Genomic DNA, 17,978 nt, shown 5'->3' on the forward strand with positions numbered 1-17,978 from the left:
CCTTCTTCCATAATGTTCCTATCCTTTTCTAGAGGACGTTATTGGGTGGGGGGGGGGGGGGGGATGAAATGCCCGTCTTCATTTGAATGCTGTTTGGCGGACATCAGTCATCTGAAAGTGAGAGATCTTTTTTTTTTATTGCAATGTTTGCAATGCATCCAGTTAGTGACATGGGTAGGTGGACTAGTTGTGATGTCAGAACACTAATTTTAGAGTGTAATCTTCACAGATTACGTAATAAAAGAAATTTGTTAGATTCTCAATAAGGTAAAAATTGATGACTTTTTATTTAGAAACAGTGAGATACAACTGTGTCCCTATTAGCTCTTCAGATATGAGATGAATAAAAGAAATTTGAGTCATAAGCTGTGAACAACATTAATAGGAGTTATCAGTAGCAGCCATGAAGCCTTTAAGGGTCTGTTTACTCCTCTAATGAAGCCATTGAGTGTGCAGCTCTGAGACTCTGGTCAGTAAAGACAGGCATCTGTATTGTCATTAACACATTGTTACTGATCCAGGGGCTATCAGAACTGTGGTCCCTCAAACGTCCTGCCAACAGACCGGATGACAGACACAAATACAGGACTCTCAAACTCTCATTTTTTGACTAAAACAGTTGTAATTGAAAACAGCTTCCATCATCTGCTGAGTACTGTGATCTGTGTTTACACATCAGTGTCTCACCCTGGCCTTGAACATTAGCGCTGTGAGTGGGCAAACAGTGTAAAACGAGAAAGGACAAAATATATTCAGGGTAACCGCGCAGACCGACAGCTGTCCACTGGAATCTAACAAGGACGACTAAGTTCTTCTGAACGCCCCTCTTAGGTGAATTTTGTAATTTGCATTTCTGCTTCTGCATCAGTGACAGCAGTTCATGGAAATGAGATATAAATGTCCCTTATCAACAGACAGAGACATTTCCAGAGACATTCTCACCAAACAATTTGGTCATATTAAAACTGAATAGATTAAGCCCGTCTTGATTCCACAGTATTCCACAGTATTCCACACTTGTGGTGTAACAGTGGAATACTATACCATGTGCCTCTAGCCTATGGTGAGTGTCCTGCATTCAACACCTGCACTATGTTTGAGGCCCAGTTGGTTCAGAGGCAGTAGCTGAAATTCAAAGGTTCAGTCGACCTGGAGAACGGGCCCTTGTTTGAGTGACTTGGGGGAGAGCTCCGCCCACAAAGAAATGTGTGAAGGTCACCGACGCTTATTTTTTGAACAAAGAGCCTGTGACTCCCAGCAATTCATTATTAATGCCGAAATATTCCTGCATAACTGTTTTGATTATTTCTGAAAGAGGAGGTGGAGAAAGAGGTTAGAGATGTGAGAGAAAGGGATGAGAGCGAAGAAATACACCATCTGTCTCTCCAAACAGACAGCGCTCGGATTCCGCCGCATGTAAATGTACCAAAGCCCGAGGAAAACAGAGCACACGTGAGGTTAATCTGCTATGACTGTTAAAATTTCCATGATATGCCAGTCAAGTACAGAATTAAGGTGGAATGAACCATGTAGTTTATCCAAATTATTCTTTTTTTTTTTTTTTCCTTTTTCTTTCTTTTTTTTTTTTTTGAGTTTAACTATGCACTGTAGACCTTCCGTTAGCGTGGAAAATCTTCCTAAACAAAGGCAAACAAGATTTTAAGGGTCTGTTCTAGAAAAAAAATACACATTGGCTTGGGGGAGTAGATAATGTACTAGGGATATGTTGGATGAATGTTTGCTTTTTTTCTTTAAAGGAAAGATTGAAGTATTGCCAAAGGACAATGAAAGGCTAATAAAGCAAGCTTCAACAAAAGGGTTTTTTTTTTGTACTGTAAGATTGTTAAATCTTTAATTCATCTTTCACTTGAAAAAAAAAAAAAAAAACGTTTAAGAGTCTCTGTGCCACAAGAGGCTTTTGTATGCTGCGTATATTTTTACAGTGAATTAAAAACCAAGTCCCCTGCATATATATGGAGGTGAGAGATTCATCACAGCCTTATCCTTGTGCAAACTCACTGGCAAACATTGACAAGGCTTCTCCCATGGCCCGTCACATATTAGACAAACTCTGACAGAAACTATGTTCTCCAGCGGTAAAGCCTGATGATTAAACTGAATCATATATTGTGAAATGTGATTATGCATAAACACAGATATGAATGATAAACAGAGGATATGAATCTGTTTGATACGAAGTAGAATAAGCAGAGGAAGAAGAAGAAGAAAAGGAGGAAGACGAAGAAGAAGAAGAAGAAAAGGAGGAAGACGAAGAAGAAGAAGAAGAAAAGGAGGAAGAAGAAGAAGAAGAAGAAGAAGAAGAAGAAAAGACAGTTCGCCAGCACAGTTACATGAGACAAGGCTTTACGCTGCTTGGATTTACTCATATTCCCCCATACAGAACGTTCTCTTTGTGTAAACTTTGTCTTTACTCATACAACGTCATTGTTAAAAGAAAGCTCAGAAGTAGTCTAACAACACTGATGTTTTGAGATGGACTACCACTGTGGTCTCATTTTTGAGGTATTTTTACTTTTTTTTTCCGAAGTGTACTACTCCACATTCTAGACATTGTAGACATAAAACAAATTTCAAATACTTTATATAAATATTTCAAAATCCGTATGTTTGTCTCTGGTTTTTGTGAGGTCTCTGAATGTGTTCTGTTGATTCTCTACCATTACATAAGGAGGATTCCAACTCTTGTCTTTTATTCTTTGGAATCTTTTGAAGAAAGACAGCCCTAGAGTCTCACTCTTTAATCAGTAAAAGATAGAGTCTGTCCATCATTTGTGCTGGTCGAAATGATTCCACTTAAATGAATGATTTCCATTAAGAGCGCAATGTGTCTGCTCACAGCGGCATTAAGGTAAAAATCACACAGAACGTGCCGGAAACAGAGCCGCAGGCTACGCCTCTTCACCCCATTAACTCTCAGCTCCGCAGTCAAAGTCAATCTGAGTCTGAATCCCCTCTTCACTAAAGCCCTGCTGTATTTAAAGCCGGAAACAGGGCCGTCTAATTAGGCAGCTTTTGATTGGCTGGTTCACAGACCCTGTGACAGTACTGACAAATACGTGGCTTGACCATTGACCCCACCCTCGGCCTGTCCAGTTTGCCCGGACCACGCGGGTATTTCTGTATACTCACAGAGCACTGGGGCATACTGTCTCACCTTGTTTACCTCTCATCCCAAACCATTGCTGCTCAGATGTCTCATTACGTGTTTTAAAAAAGCTCAGATACGTGAGAGAGGCAGAATAGCACATATATGTTACATCTATGTGCGTGTGTGTGTATACTATAGATAGATCGATAGGTAGATAGATAGATAGATAGATAGATAGATAGATAGATAGATAGATAGATAGATAGAGAGAGAGAGGGAGAGAGAGAGAGAGAGAGAGAGAGAGAGATAGAAAGATAGAGGATATGTAAGCAATTAAAATTGCATATTGACTTCTAGACTATTGTGGATTTGTCATTTTGCTTCAGACCTCAGCAAATCAAATGTTTCTCTGTTTAATGGATTAAAAATTCAGCAGCAAAACACCTGCTGTGCTTGGCATAAATAAGTTTCAACGACTGTTTGTACATAGCTATTTATCACAGAGCTTGTGTGTACACGCCATATACCAAGACCAGGCACTAAGCATCAGTTGTTCCCACTACCTCTGGATGTAGATGCAGTGAGAGTTGACTGGCCACCACTCACAATAAACCAACTAGCTCCCAGTCAGGTTAGCAGGCAGTCACCCAACTTTAAAAGCTAAATCCACCACTCTGCCATTCCCTTCACTTTATTTACACCCCATCACCTCAACTCCACATCACAAAGCCCCTCACATGGTCGCCACTGACCGCGGGCGAGCCGCTGTCGCCACGGATACCGGTTCACCCTGCCGGGCAAGCAGGCCTCAGTCATGCAATGCGCAGCAGACAATCCCAGTATGCCACTTCATGCCGCCAATGCAATGGCAGTGCGGAAAACATCCGGACGAATCACAGAATCTATGCAAACTTGACCAAGAGCCCTCTCTGCCGAACAGAGCGATGGTGTCTGTGGATATCTACATAACGTGATGTCAAATATAATTGTCTTGATCAAAATGCATGCTACACGTACAAACAGAGTTGGGAAAATATGAATCCCATCATATTTTGAGCGTTTCAATTTTTTTCTCTTTACGGTGACACTTTTTCTTTTTGCTGTCTGGTTTTGGCGTTGTGATCCGCTATTGTGTTTTCTGTGTTAACACAAACCTGCGTACTTATCGTGCCATGTTGATCTTTTTTTTTTTTTCTTCTTTTTTTCTTTTTTTCTTTTTTTTTTTTTTTTGGTCACAATGAAGCCGCATCCAGGCAAAGCGACCGAATTACCAAACGTGAAAGCTTCCTGAAAGTGTCATTTAAATACCAAACTGTAGTTTAAGTAATAGCCTATAAAGGCCTATTTAAGTGGAGATTTAAGGACCTCCCTAATGGTCGTCGGCGCTTTTACGGAGTCGGCCGGCTTTGGCAGGGTAGTGATTATGAGTCAGAGGTGAAGGGGGTCTCGCGTGTGGGTCAGTCGGTAAGTCCTTTTCCTCCTGCTGCCAATCTTTTACTGGGAGATGAGTCTAGGAGAGCTCCGCTCCTTATCTTGTATAACTGACATCCTCCAGCTGGTACCTGGGAAATTATGTTCACTAAACACTACCTCCTTGAGCCCCAATTTAACGCACACACAAAAAAAAAAAACCTAAACCCCGGCGAGCCGCTCAGCGCACCTGGCTGTGTTGGGTACGTCGTGTATTCTAGAAAAATCTCCGAAAAGAGAGCGATAAGATGTTATACTAAACCATTACCCGTGTAAAAAACAGAGTCAGTCGATCTACACAACATTAACCTGCTATAACAATGGAGAATATTGTGAACGGAAGGATAGAAAAAAAATATAATAACTACATCAACATTATTTTTTGTCCGCTGTGAAAAAAAAAAATGTTTTTGTTTTTTTTTTAGTTTGCAGTTATAACAGAGAGAGGTGCACTCTGGCTTGGCAAGAGAAGCCTGTCTCTCCAGGCAGTATTTAATGAAAACATTGACATGGACATTTTGGGCCTTTTTACATTACACAAGCACACTGATGCATGTTGCTTTTTGAAGGTGGTATTATGTGCGGGGTCAGAGGTGGCACTGGTCGGAAGTGCTGTTAATTTCACAGGGTTAGGGAATGGCAGATTCACTGGGACTACAGATCACTTAGCACAGCCCAGCAATCGCCCTCCAGTCCTCTTCCATCCTCTCTCCTGAATTTGTTAAGCACATCTGTTTGGTCACCGAACTGGAGAGGCCGAGGGGACCGGACAGCCCAACAGGCAGCCAGTGGTGTCTGACATCAAGCCCAGAGAGGGTGACTCAGTCCGGCCAAAATGAGTGCGTGCGTGTGTGTGTGTGTGTGTGTTTGTGTGTGTGTGTGACCTAACATATCACTATTGGGGTAAGTTTGCTTTGTACTCTTATAACGTGTGTGTCTGTGTGTGTGTCTGTGTGTCTGTTTGTGTGTGTGTATGTGTGCGTGTGTGTCTGTGTGTGTGTCTGTGTGTGTGTGTGTGTGTGTGTGTTTTGTTTTGTGTGTTCGATGGGTCCCTGATTGCTCCTTACTCTTACAATCACAGTGTTTCTATTTTCTGTCAACCAAGGTGTGTGCCCTCATCAAAAGTAATGGTTTCTGAGCCCACGGAAACACTGAGCATGAATATGAAATGAAGTCCTTAATATGAACTTTCTGTTGTAGCCTGGTGATTCTGGAATTCTGTTGAAACATGAAGCATTACTCGTCATTCAAAACTGTAAAATGCTCAAGAAGTATGACAGCAGATATTCAACTCTTAACAACTCTTTGTTCTGTCCACAAACCTTTTAGTAATTGTAATTGTAATTATAAATTGCCTTTTTTATAACAGTGTGTATGATATGTTAGTCACCATCTTACCAAAACAGCATTCCTCTGAAACAAGTTCTGCATTTAATATTCAGTTTATTTCATGTTTTCAAAACCCACAAAGCGGTATCGTTTAACTTGTGTTCTAATGTTTCTTTAAGAGACATGAGTGATTAAAAGGGATGATCTACACAGTGGTACGCTGTTAGATAAATTATAACAAAAGCACTTATTATTTGCCCAAACTCAAAGAAATGAAATATGTATCATTCTCAATCCTCTAATGTTGGTGGTGTAAGCTTTTAATTTGATTAAGCGTGTGAAAACGGGTGGTGGGGAGGTGGGGGGGGAGAATCTCTTGGAGGATTACATCACAAACTGTGTCTCTTAATTGGAGCTGTAAATTTGCATATGGATTCTCCTTTAATGTTTAACTAGCCTTTAATCCATTCTGTTCTCATGTCTGTCGTCTGAAATTCCATGCACAGTGAGTGATAATTCTGAAAGCGTTTCTTAACTCCTCTGATAAAGGGAATGACTATTTCATGGCCTCCCGACTGTTAAAAGGGAAAGCTTTTTAGTCATGGTGGACAGAGTATCTTCTCCATCTGCAAGACGCTACTAGAACTCTACTTTTGAGGAATTTGTTTAAGATTAAGATAAATTACGGATATGCTAAGTGTTGACTGGAAGTAAAGCATTATGGTCAATTATCAATGCGTAAGGAACATGTGTGAGGAAAATAATGTGGGTTTATTTATTTATTTATTTTTATTTTTGCTGTTTAGTGGAAAAGCCATCACCGTATTCATCACTATATCATTTGCCTGTATACTGAAGATAATATTCATATCATTCATATCAGATGAAGCATTTGATCAATATTTGCTGTAGAATATTTCATTATTTAAACCAATTTTCTCTCTTTTCCTCTCCATTCTCAACTGTTTCATTGTTTGTATTTTAGTCTCAAGGCTTTATTTTTCTCTATTTTTAATAACCTGAACTGGTACCATTTCCAGTTTTAACAGCCTGTTTCATTCTCTGTGCCACCAGTAAATGGTGACTTTATTTCCATGAAATCCTTAGATGACACAGATCTTTCTTTTGCATAAAAGCATGAAGATGAGGCCTAATATTGCTGCTATTCATCTGCTAAGTGGACATTTGCATGGGATGAGGACTGAAGGAGGCTGGAGGAAGGCCCCCGCACCCCCCCCCCCTCCCCTAGGTGACCCTGGCGTGTCGCGATGACATGTGACAGCTGTGACAGAGAGCTGAGTGGGGGGTGGGAGGTGAGAGGGAGTTAGGGAGGGTCCAGGGGGGTCTAGGGTGCGTCCCTGATCCAATTATTCCGTGCAGCCCCCTGTCAGGCCAAGCAGCTTGACTGCAGTCCCTCCATAGACAGTATTGATCTCTTGTCAGGGGGACCAGTTGCCCCGACCAGCCGTACAGCACCGCTGAACTTTCCAGTCCTTTTCTCTCCCTCCTTCCCTTTCTCCACCACCTCCTGGCCCCTTTTGCTCCCCTCACGGTCCCCTCTTAAACGACTGGTGAAATCGGGTTATGGCTTCCAGGTACGTCCACCGTTGAGGTCAATGGGCATTTCTGCTAAACGTTCCCGCGGCTTTGGGGGGGGGGGGGGGGGGGGGGGAAGGAGAGCGTGTGAGAGATGTCGTAGAACAGGGATATCCACGGATACTGTTGGGCAAGAAAAAAAAAAAAAAGAAAAAGAAAAGAAAAAGAAAAAGAAAAAAAAAGACAAGGAAAGAGTGCGGTATTCGTTTTGCTCACCGTTTTACCTTCACTCTTCCACTAATGGTCTCTGAGAGGCTGCTGCTTCCCTCTCGCTCGGAGGAAAGTGGTCGGCTTGAAATGACGTAAAGGCCATCGCAATTAGTGTGCTCTGGTTTAGCTTTGCCGGGTTGAAACCCGGCTTATTTGATATCGTGGCAGCTGCCAATAACTTCAACTAACAAAGAACAGACAATTAGGCCCCCCCACCCCCCCACCCATTACCTCTGCTGCTCTCCAATCTGCAGACCTTTGTAACCATCTCCGGTACGGAAAGTATGGTCAGGTCGATAGACAATGATACTGCGTGAATCAACAGTCCGCAGAGGAGGTTAATCAGGAAACGCTCGTGGACACAGTGCGTCGCGTTCAGTCATACTTCATTATGCTCCGTGCATAATCTAGATAGAAAAAAGACACAGACAAAAGATGAGCCTCTTTTCAATGATTTTTTTTTTTTTTTTTTAACGCTGCTCCTTTTGTCTCGTTGCAAATCCTGACATTCCTCAGGTTTCAGTTTAATCGTACTTCTCTCATCACTAATCCTACACTGTGAGGCAGTTAAAAGGAGTTAGATTGGCATCTGAATAATTATTCAAACAGTTTGGTCCGTAAACACCCTCTCAAAGGTAAACAGCACTTTTTGCCTTCTTAACTGAACAATTGATTAATTAGTGACTGTTGTGCTGTTTTTGATCGATGCTTTGCCGATCTATTACTGGATTGATTCATTTGAAAACGTAGTAAATTGTAATTGATTAGCCTCAAGCAATATGCTTTCAGCTGGAAGCTGTCACTTATTGAGAATATGTTTGATTTTAATTGAAAGTCATTAAGATTTCTTTTATTTAAAAAAAAGAAATGCCTGATTGATAGCATAGCATCAGAATCTCTGTGCAGTAGTGTAATGTGTGAAGCTGAATGAGTCCAGAATAGCATGAAATCGGGCAGTGTCTGGAAAGATGATCACAGTCACTCTCATGCTACACACATAGGGTTGTTGTTTTTTTTTTTTGCGTCCCCTGTGTGGTGTGAACATAGTCTGAGTATCTCAAGCATTCATCTGTGAGTTAGGACAGAAAGATAAAGTGATGGGTCATTTGGAGGTGGACAACATGTCTCCGTTTTAATTCTCTTCCCATCTTTGAAGCCCTGTACATGAGGCTTTTAATACTTTAAAGATTTTTTGGCAGTTTTTATTCTAATCTGGCCCCAGGTCAGAACTGGCACAAAGCTGCAATTTGAAGTAATATTTCCCCCAAACTTTCATTGGTCATCCCTCGCATTTAGTGATGAGCCAGACATTATATTCCACAAAGCACTAGCATTTTATTTCCCTATTTCACAATATCCATTTGTGAATAAAAGTCAAAGATGCACTTATCTTCTGATTCGGAAAAAAAAAAATCTTTTTTTAGTGAGAGTATTATAACTGAAAAAAATTCCCAAAGAAAGCAAGTGATTCAAAAAAAGAAAGAAAAAGGAATAATAATAATAATAAAAAAAATCAAATCATACCCATGATACGTGTTCTCACCTAACAACATCTTCAGCTCCTAAATTGAATGACTGTTTTACTAAACAAGAACCATTGGTATTTACAGCCTCACAGAACAATCTTACCACAGTTGCATCATAAAGTGCGAGCTTTGCCCAGTAATTCTAGAATTTAAGAAAAAGAATCTTTAAGCGAGGGGATTGGTTTTAGTTCTAAAGCTCTATAGAATGGAATCATTTAAATGACACTTAAAGAGATAGGTATGATGTATTCCCACTGAGCACTGGCTCAGACTTCTTGACAAGTGATTAACCATCCCATTAACTAATCAATAAATCAGTTTGGGTTCTGACTTAGTGAGGGGAGCAAAGAGGCAGACAGACAAATGTATCATTCCTTTGATGCATCAATGTTTCAGAGGGATGGATTCTAATTTTAGCGTCTGGTTTAGCTCTGTTTCCCAGTCAGACCAAATGCTGGGTCTCAAAGTGCACAGTGCAAAAAACAGATGCTCATCAAAAGCTCTGAACTCTGATTGGTTTTATTGTCTGAGCCAGACCACAGAGCTGCAATTGTTTCCTCTCTGAGCAAAGTAATCAGTCATGTTATTAATTTGGGAGAAACTCCTGAGCTAAATAACCCGGATCTATCCAGCCAGCCCCAGCGTGCTCCACTGCGATACTTGATTGAATGTGTTATGTGTTTTTGGGCTAAAGAAAAGTGAGGTTGATGCTTTGGACTTGTACAGCATAAATCACCCTTTTTTTTCCAAGGATGTTGCTCAAGACTTGAATTACCAGAGAAGACCTCTATATAGTTACAGCTACCGCAAGTCTTCCACTTCAACAAGACCATTCTCCTGACGCTACCCTCCAGACGTGAAGTTAAAAAGCTGTGAAAAACTATATTAAACTGAATGTCTTTTGGGACTTGTCCAAACCAAAGCGCAAGGAAAGTAAAACATAAAAAAAAAGGAAAGCAAAAACAGAAAGCAGACAAAACAGAGAGGTTTTCTTTTGTTTTGTAAACGTGGCATCTTTATTGTTGTATATTTTTTCTTTTTCTTTTAGTATTCCAATGGGAGGATCATATTTTAGATTCTATCACCGCCTTTCGCTGAATGTTGTCGTCTCCTCCTCCATTTACATGTTGTGTAAATCAGTTCTAAAACAGAGAGCTGCATATACTCCTCTTTTCTCAGAAAACCAAAACGGATCAATGGTGTGACAAAATGGCCTCGCACATGAATTTTTTTTTTTTAAACTTAAAATAGATTTGCAGATGTGTAACTTATTGAAATGTAATGATTGTTCACAACAACAACAACAACAACAACGAAAAAACTTGATCCATAACTTTGCCTTTAAAAATATGCGTAGGCTTCCTGTCTTATTGCTTTAGAGAAACTAGCTGCTGACACTTTCCTGTTCCTCCTTTTAATACTGATCTTTATGGTGGTGCCAGTGCGAGTGAGCCAGTCTTCATAATAATAATAATAATAATATGTGTTACTGACATCTTGTATCTGAATGTGCCAATGTGGCATCTCTAAACCAGAGATATTTGTCACACCTACCGACACAGTGCCAGAGATCTCCACTCCTAAGCCCAGGAGGGGAACATGGGATTGTGTCTGATTAATGCAAAGAGAACCGCGTTCATACTGTCAGTCTAGCTCTCTCTTATCATCCCTGAGAGCGGTTCAAAGGGAGATTGCTGGAGGAGAGTTCGACCGGGGTGACAGAATCTCATGTAAGAGCATCTGTCTGCTTTAACCGTTAGATAAAGTCTGATTTTCTACCTTAATGTTGCCGCTTAGCTGTAATTGATGAATTAATTGGTTGTGTCAGGGAGAGGCAACGTGAGCTGCACTGCACACATCTGACACTTCTCATTTAGAGGCTTCATACAATGTTTCTATTGCCACTGATAACTGGAGTACGTCTGCACAGCAGTTAGGGCTTCCGTTTCCACTATAAGCAACTATAGCTCTATTTGTGTGTGTGTGTGTGTGTGTGTGTGTATGTCTTACCATGAATACAAAAGAAAAAAAACATCTCCCCTCCTAACCCATCAGCTTCAAAACAATCTGAAATGTGTGTGTGTGTGTGTGTGTGTGTGTGTGTGTGTGTGTGTGTGTGTGTGTCTTCAAAATACCATGTCAGAGTACTTCAGTTCACTGTTCACTTTGAGAGTTTAGTACAAAGACTAATATAGTGTGGGGAGATATCATACAAGAATGCATTTGAATTCATCAAAGCATTTTGTATGAAGCTGGAACGGACAGAGAGCCATCTATCAATCATTAGTCAGATAAGAAAAAAAAATACATTTCTAGAATACAGTTTGTTTTCTCATCAGTATGCTCTGAAGCCACAGATTCTGCACCATTTTTTTTAAATTAGAATCAAGTGTAAACATTTGAATTGAATCACAGCATGTTGGTTCCGGAATGGCAGCCCAATGGAAAACTGCAGAGACTAAGGCTCTTCTCTATTCAGCTTTGACTTCATGTTTTTACCCCCCACTGACCGACAGTTTAATTGTGCCGAATCCTCTCCTAAATGAATTTACAATTTAGTCTGAACCACACCATGCATTACATCCAATCAGACAAGCACTATGGAGAGATTCTCAAGAAAGAAAAAAAAAAGATTAATTAATTATTCTTCTCAGATAAGAAAAAAAAGATCTACATTTATTCCATCCTCTGCCTGCCATAAACTACCTGACAATCGTTCGTTAATGATTCCCAGTAAATTCCTTAAAATGGTCATTTGTCATCCTGTCACTTTATTTGTGACCTAAAATTCCTCACTGGAGGCATCATCAAATAAATTAATCACTACCCAGGATCCATTTCTCCCCTGTGCGTGCTATTATGCCCCAGCTCTCTTGTGTTTCTCGTCATTTACATATATTTAATGGCCAAGTCGTGGGTTGGTTGTGCCACGTGCCGCACATCGCAGGTGAGATCCCTCCCTCCCCCACCTCTGTCAGTGGTAAAAATGAAACTCCACTTCCAAATGTTAGAAATTCTTAAGGATTGTTAAGAATATAGTGCTTCTCTGCAGATGTACTGGTGAGTGTTCCAGCCAGCCTCTGTGGAACACACACGCACACACACACACGCATATATATTTGTGTATGTGTGTGTGTGTGTGTGTGTGTGTGTGTGTGTGTGTGTGTGTGTGTGTGTGTGTATAGTAATTAACTTTTTTAATATTTTTTTAAGTACAGTTTAGCTGGGCTGATTTAACTATGTGAGTATGTTTTCATTCTCACACAATGTCTTGTAGGATTTGAAACATTTACACTGAAATAATAAAGGAAATCGCAGAAGCCCTGTGGCTGGTCTATGACAAATGTGTGTTTGTGTGTTTGCATGAGTGTGTGTGTGTGTGTGTGTGTGTGTGTGTGTGTGTGTGTGTGTGTGTGTGTGCGCGCGTGTGCGTGTGTGTTACCATGAACACAAAGGAAAATTATCTCCCCTCCTGACCTATCAGCTACAAAAAAGTAACCTGAAATTTATATATTAATCAGCTAACATCAGAAGTGTTGGTGCGGTTGAGGTTATGCGAAAGGCTAAGTGAAAGTTCATACGTTTTTTAAACATTTTATTTACTTATTTTCTTATTTACTGACCCCAAATATGTCCAAAATTCTGAAACACTGAACAGCTGTTTGGCAATACAATCTTCTTCTATGAGCCATAAGCATCTCTCATTTTCTTTTAATAGTCCATAATGTCAAATGTCTCTTATAATGTCCCTCTAAACTGTTTTTCTCAGATGGCACAGAGTGTTATTTTAACCTCCATCTCTATCAGGACTCACACACACACACACACACACACACACACACACCCTGTGAATGTGCCAGTGGTATTTACCCGGGATTCAACATCACTGTCATCCTGGTCCAACCTCCCAGCCTGTTTCAAATGCAATTAGCATAATTAAAAATTAACATGCATTAATTGTCGAAGCTGATGCAAACAGCTAATGTGTCACTTAACGCCATAGCGAAATGCTTTGTCACCTTCCGCTGACAAGTGACTGGCACACTGCGAGAGAGGCGCTGTGTTACGTGAACTGCAAAGAGTGAATGCAATTATGAAGCCTCCAAAATAAGACAACCCTCCTATATGTGCAAGGAGAGGAAGGCAAGTGCTTGTACTGAGCACACTTTAAAGGGGAGGCATGAAAGGATAGAGAGAGAGGGAGAGAGAGAGAGGGAAGAAGAAGAGAGGGGAAATGTTAGAAGTGCAGATTGGCCTAACCTGGGTACTTCCGCACAATACTGTGTGGCATTTGTGAAGAGTGGGGTGGGTTGGGGTGTGGGGAGGGGGTGGAGGGGGGGTCTATTTGAGGGACGGGGAGTAAAGGCTTTTGGGCTCTGGCAATCAGGCTGTCCTTTTTGCTTTACTTTATGGTGTAAGTCAGAAGGGATTAAAAAAAAAAAAAAAGATTGTTTAAGACTGTCCTTACATGTGTATCAAAGAGCATGGGCCAGCCCCTTGTCAGTTTAATTTGGACTTTGGCAAAGACCAGATCTCTGTCGGACTTCATATAAAATCAGTCCTTTTAAAGCAAACTGCATTTAAATAATGGGAAGTAATGAAATCTTGTATATATATGAGAGTAATGTTATATAGCATACGCATACAGTATATTCATATACACAATGTGTGTGTGTGTGTGTGTGTGTGTGTGTGTGTGTGTGTGTGTCTGTGTGTCTGTGTGTATCAACACAGTGCATACCACTGACCACCTGTCCTAAACTCAACAAAACTTGAAAAATACACAAACAAAATGTTCCTCTGATCTTCTTAGCTCCTGAATCATCTCATAACTAGTAGTAGTAGTAGTAGTAGTAGTAGTAGTAATATTATTATTATTATTATTATTATTATTATTAATAATAATAATAATAACAATAATAATAATAATAATAATAATAATAATAATAATAAATGATGCATCTATTAGAAAGAGACTTTCTGAGCACAAGCCAGTCTAGGAGAGAATCTTACGCAGGTCCTCACTTTACTGGCCTGAGAATATCTTTATTCATCCTTGTTAAATCACACCATTTCTCTCTTCCTTTTGTACTTGACTTTTATGTCACCTTTGCTTTTTTCTTCTCTTTGTCTGATTACCACACTCGCACACACAAATGGTCTTTTTTGTTTATAAAATAGTAAACTTATAATTTCTCATTGTTCGCAGAAACAATTTCATGCTTTTTGATTATATGTTTTTCTAAAGCCCTCTGTGTTAAAAGACTTCCTCTCTTGCAATGTAATAGACCCTTAAATTAAAAAAAGGGAACTGCAAGGCTTAGAGATTTTTTCCACATTAATCTAGATTTAATATTCATTTCAAAATACGTTTTCCCCATTAATTAAAAGTAAACCATGTATTGTATGGTACATTATCCTGTTAACAGCCCCATGTTGTGAATCGGGAGGAGAAAACTAATGATGTAGACTTTAGCATTTATTTTGCTCCACTGCTCATTTACATATCTGTGAGAGAATTCCAATGTATGTGTAAATAAGCAGAACTCTACATCCCTGCATCTCATTCTGTTACGAGAGAAAAAGAAAATGCTCTCTCTTTTTTTTTTTTTCTTTTTCTTTTTTTTTTTTTATTTCCTCCCCGTTAGTCAGATGAGGTAATGAGATGCGGCCCTGCCTCTAACATGGAGACGATGAGAAATCTGATTATTAGGGAGAGGCATGTGGCAGTAAGACAAATCAGTTTGCTTTGTTTTTTTAGTCCATCACCCCCTAGAAACCAAGGTGACCCTTTGTGTACTGTTCATTAAATCTCTCCGGCTCTAATTCATCAAGGTAAACTATCACCTCGTTTCTGCTGATCAGTCAGATCCTAGACCACTTGTTAAGTATGTCTCCAAAGGACACATTGTAATATTTGGAAGCATATATGTGTTTGTTTTCTTTCTCCCTCATATTGAATGTATCTTATTCTGTACACTTAGGTTGTTGTTTTTTTTTTTTTTTTATTGTACTTGTATTGTACATTCTGCACAAACAGCAGTAAGGTATGCATTGAGAATTTTTTTTTTTTTTAATGCAAAGTTTGTGATAGTAATGATAAAAGATGAGCATAGAGACTGGAGCAGCAAGGTTGTAATTACCACAGACACACAGTAGTATTCTTTCTGTGTGTGAAACTGGGTACCTTACCTTTGGCTGTGTGCTATTAATCTTATGTTTACTCAGCAAACAGTCTGTTTTTTTTCCCTCCTCTTCTCTTATTTGAAAAGAAAAACAGAAAAGTTTATAATGGAAAACACAATACCAAGCACATTTGGTTGAACAGTGAGAGATCGTAGGGGCGCGTGTTGACTTTGACCCATTCCTTAAGCACATTCCCAACAACATCAAGTAAACAAATGAGATGAGACAGCTTTTTTTTTGTAGTATTTATGCTTAATTGTGTCAGTTACTATGGGTTCATTTTCCAAATCCAAAAATTCAGAGCTTCCTCTTCCTCTTTCTGTCTTTCTTTACATCATTCCGTTTTCTTTTTTTTTTTCTCTCTCTCTCTCGGTGGGCTGGGATAGACGTGGGAATGTGGGTGAGTACACACTGACATGTAATATCTTGACTTCATTGCATTTGATTCTCCAAGCTTTTTAGCCTGTGGTTCTGAAAAAGGAGAGGAACATTTCTCTCGCCGCGTGTCAGCACTGTCAGGGAATCGTTAATCTGAGCTATTTGGGGGTCCTCGTTTGGCGGGGGCTGGCCTTGAGAAACGTGTGAAATGTCCCGCACATCAGCTCCGTGAGTCAGAGCCGAACGCCCAACCGCCACAGACTGATGCTGCTGCCACCGCCTCCGTGGAAAATGTCACCCGAGGTTCACGCCGCGTAAGACGCTCAATGCCCTGGCAGAAGCCACCAAAAAGAATGAGGTAAATATTCTTCTGGAGTTACACCGAATCTCACTCCTGTTTCTGTAACGTATTTCATTCAGTGTTGCCACAGCAGTTGATAAATGCTTGGGGACACGCTTGGCCCCCACTGTTTCTGTGAGTCCTGATTTCACCACAGATCAGTGAGAATAAGGTACAAATCAAGCACCAAACTGCTCTCTGCTCAGCTGAGAGTCACAGAGAAAACTGAACCTGAAACCAACAAGCGAAAAAAAAAAAACCCCAAAAAAACAAGAAACTGTTTTGTATCGCTCTTTGATTTTAAAGCGTTTTCAGTTTGGATTCAAGCAAGCACACATGTAGAACCAAATGAGTGGATCAAATAAATTTCATATTAAAAATGTTTTCATTGTCGTACAGGGCTTTATGACTAACAGAGCTGTTAACTTTACTTTTTGGTCAATCTTTGAATCTTTATTTTGAATCGTTGAGTCATAAAAATCTACTGATCCAGTACATATTTTCGTTTCCACTCAAGCCATGGTGTTGGGCTTAATGCAGATTTTGTTTTGTTTTGAAGTCCCCTAATAAAAATCATGACCTCAACATGCACCCGTAAAAGGTTGAGAGAGAGTGAATGAGAGGGAGAGGGAGTGAGAGAGAGAGAGAGAGAGAGAAGGGCACAATTACATTTGGTATTATTTAGGAAAGAACATTTAGGGAGCCTTACTGCTGGGAAGAGGTACAGGCATTCTAACTTGCCAATTCGTTCCAGTGTTTATCCATTAAACACTAATGCAGACCTCTAATTGCTCCTTTTTAATCCCATTGGCGGACGCCTGAACGTTTTAAGTGTGCAGGTGCGGTCGAGAAATTGGTATTTATTTATTTATTTACTTTTTTTTTTTTTCTACTGGTAATCGCACCAGCTACCTATCTGTGAAGCCTTTGGCTCCTTGATGCGCACAGCAGGAAAGAGAAGGCATAACTCCCAGTTCAATTGAGCCGGCTTACCAAGCATGACCGACGAAACCCCTGCACATGACAAAGCCCCTTTGTAATTAATATGCACGTAGCACTGCTCCCTGCTCAGCTGCTAAAACGATTTAAATCGCTCACATGAAAAAAAAAAAGAAAAAAAAAAACGTAATCGGGGCATTCTGCACGGTGGACGAGGACGTCATAGTGCGACTGATTGCAGAGAAGGTTCCAAGTGTGTTTTAAATGTCCTTTAAGATTGAGATTAAGACTCGTTCCTCTAAAATGCATATTAATCTTAAAACTGGACTCCTTTTTTTTTTCTTTTTTTTTCCCTGGCACTGGTGCCACACAGTGGGGAGACGACAGCCAGCCAGCAGAGTTCATTTTAATCCCAGTAGGTAATTATACTTGCGAGTGATATCCTTCAATTTAATCATGTTTACAGTTAATTAATTTAAACACTAGATTTAAAGGAATTCTTCATCCATATAAAACTGTGGATTTTTTTTTTCTTAAATATCATTAATGATAAGGAAGATGTTGCCTACTTCTGTTTATCTATTAAGTACTCTCTCTCTCTCTCTCTCTCTCTCTCTCTCTGTGTGTGTGTGTGTGTGTGTGTGTGCATGTGGCCTGAAAGTGTGAACAAGTGTATATTTTCACTTCCTTTGATCGGGCTTTGTCTGTATGCAGGGATCCACTCAAAGATAATATGATTAAATTGAGCTAACAAGCATGGAGTCTCTCAAGTGACATTTCTCTGTGTAATATCCCACCAGTGCAATGCATATACACAGAGAGAATGGTCGCGAGGGTTTGCTGTGACCTGATAGATGACTCATTATTTTTAAAGTTAAAATATTCACACTCTCAT

This window comes from Chanos chanos, chromosome 10 (genome assembly GCF_902362185.1).
Source record: "Chanos chanos chromosome 10, fChaCha1.1, whole genome shotgun sequence".
Lineage (NCBI taxonomy): Eukaryota > Metazoa > Chordata > Actinopteri > Gonorynchiformes > Chanidae > Chanos > Chanos chanos.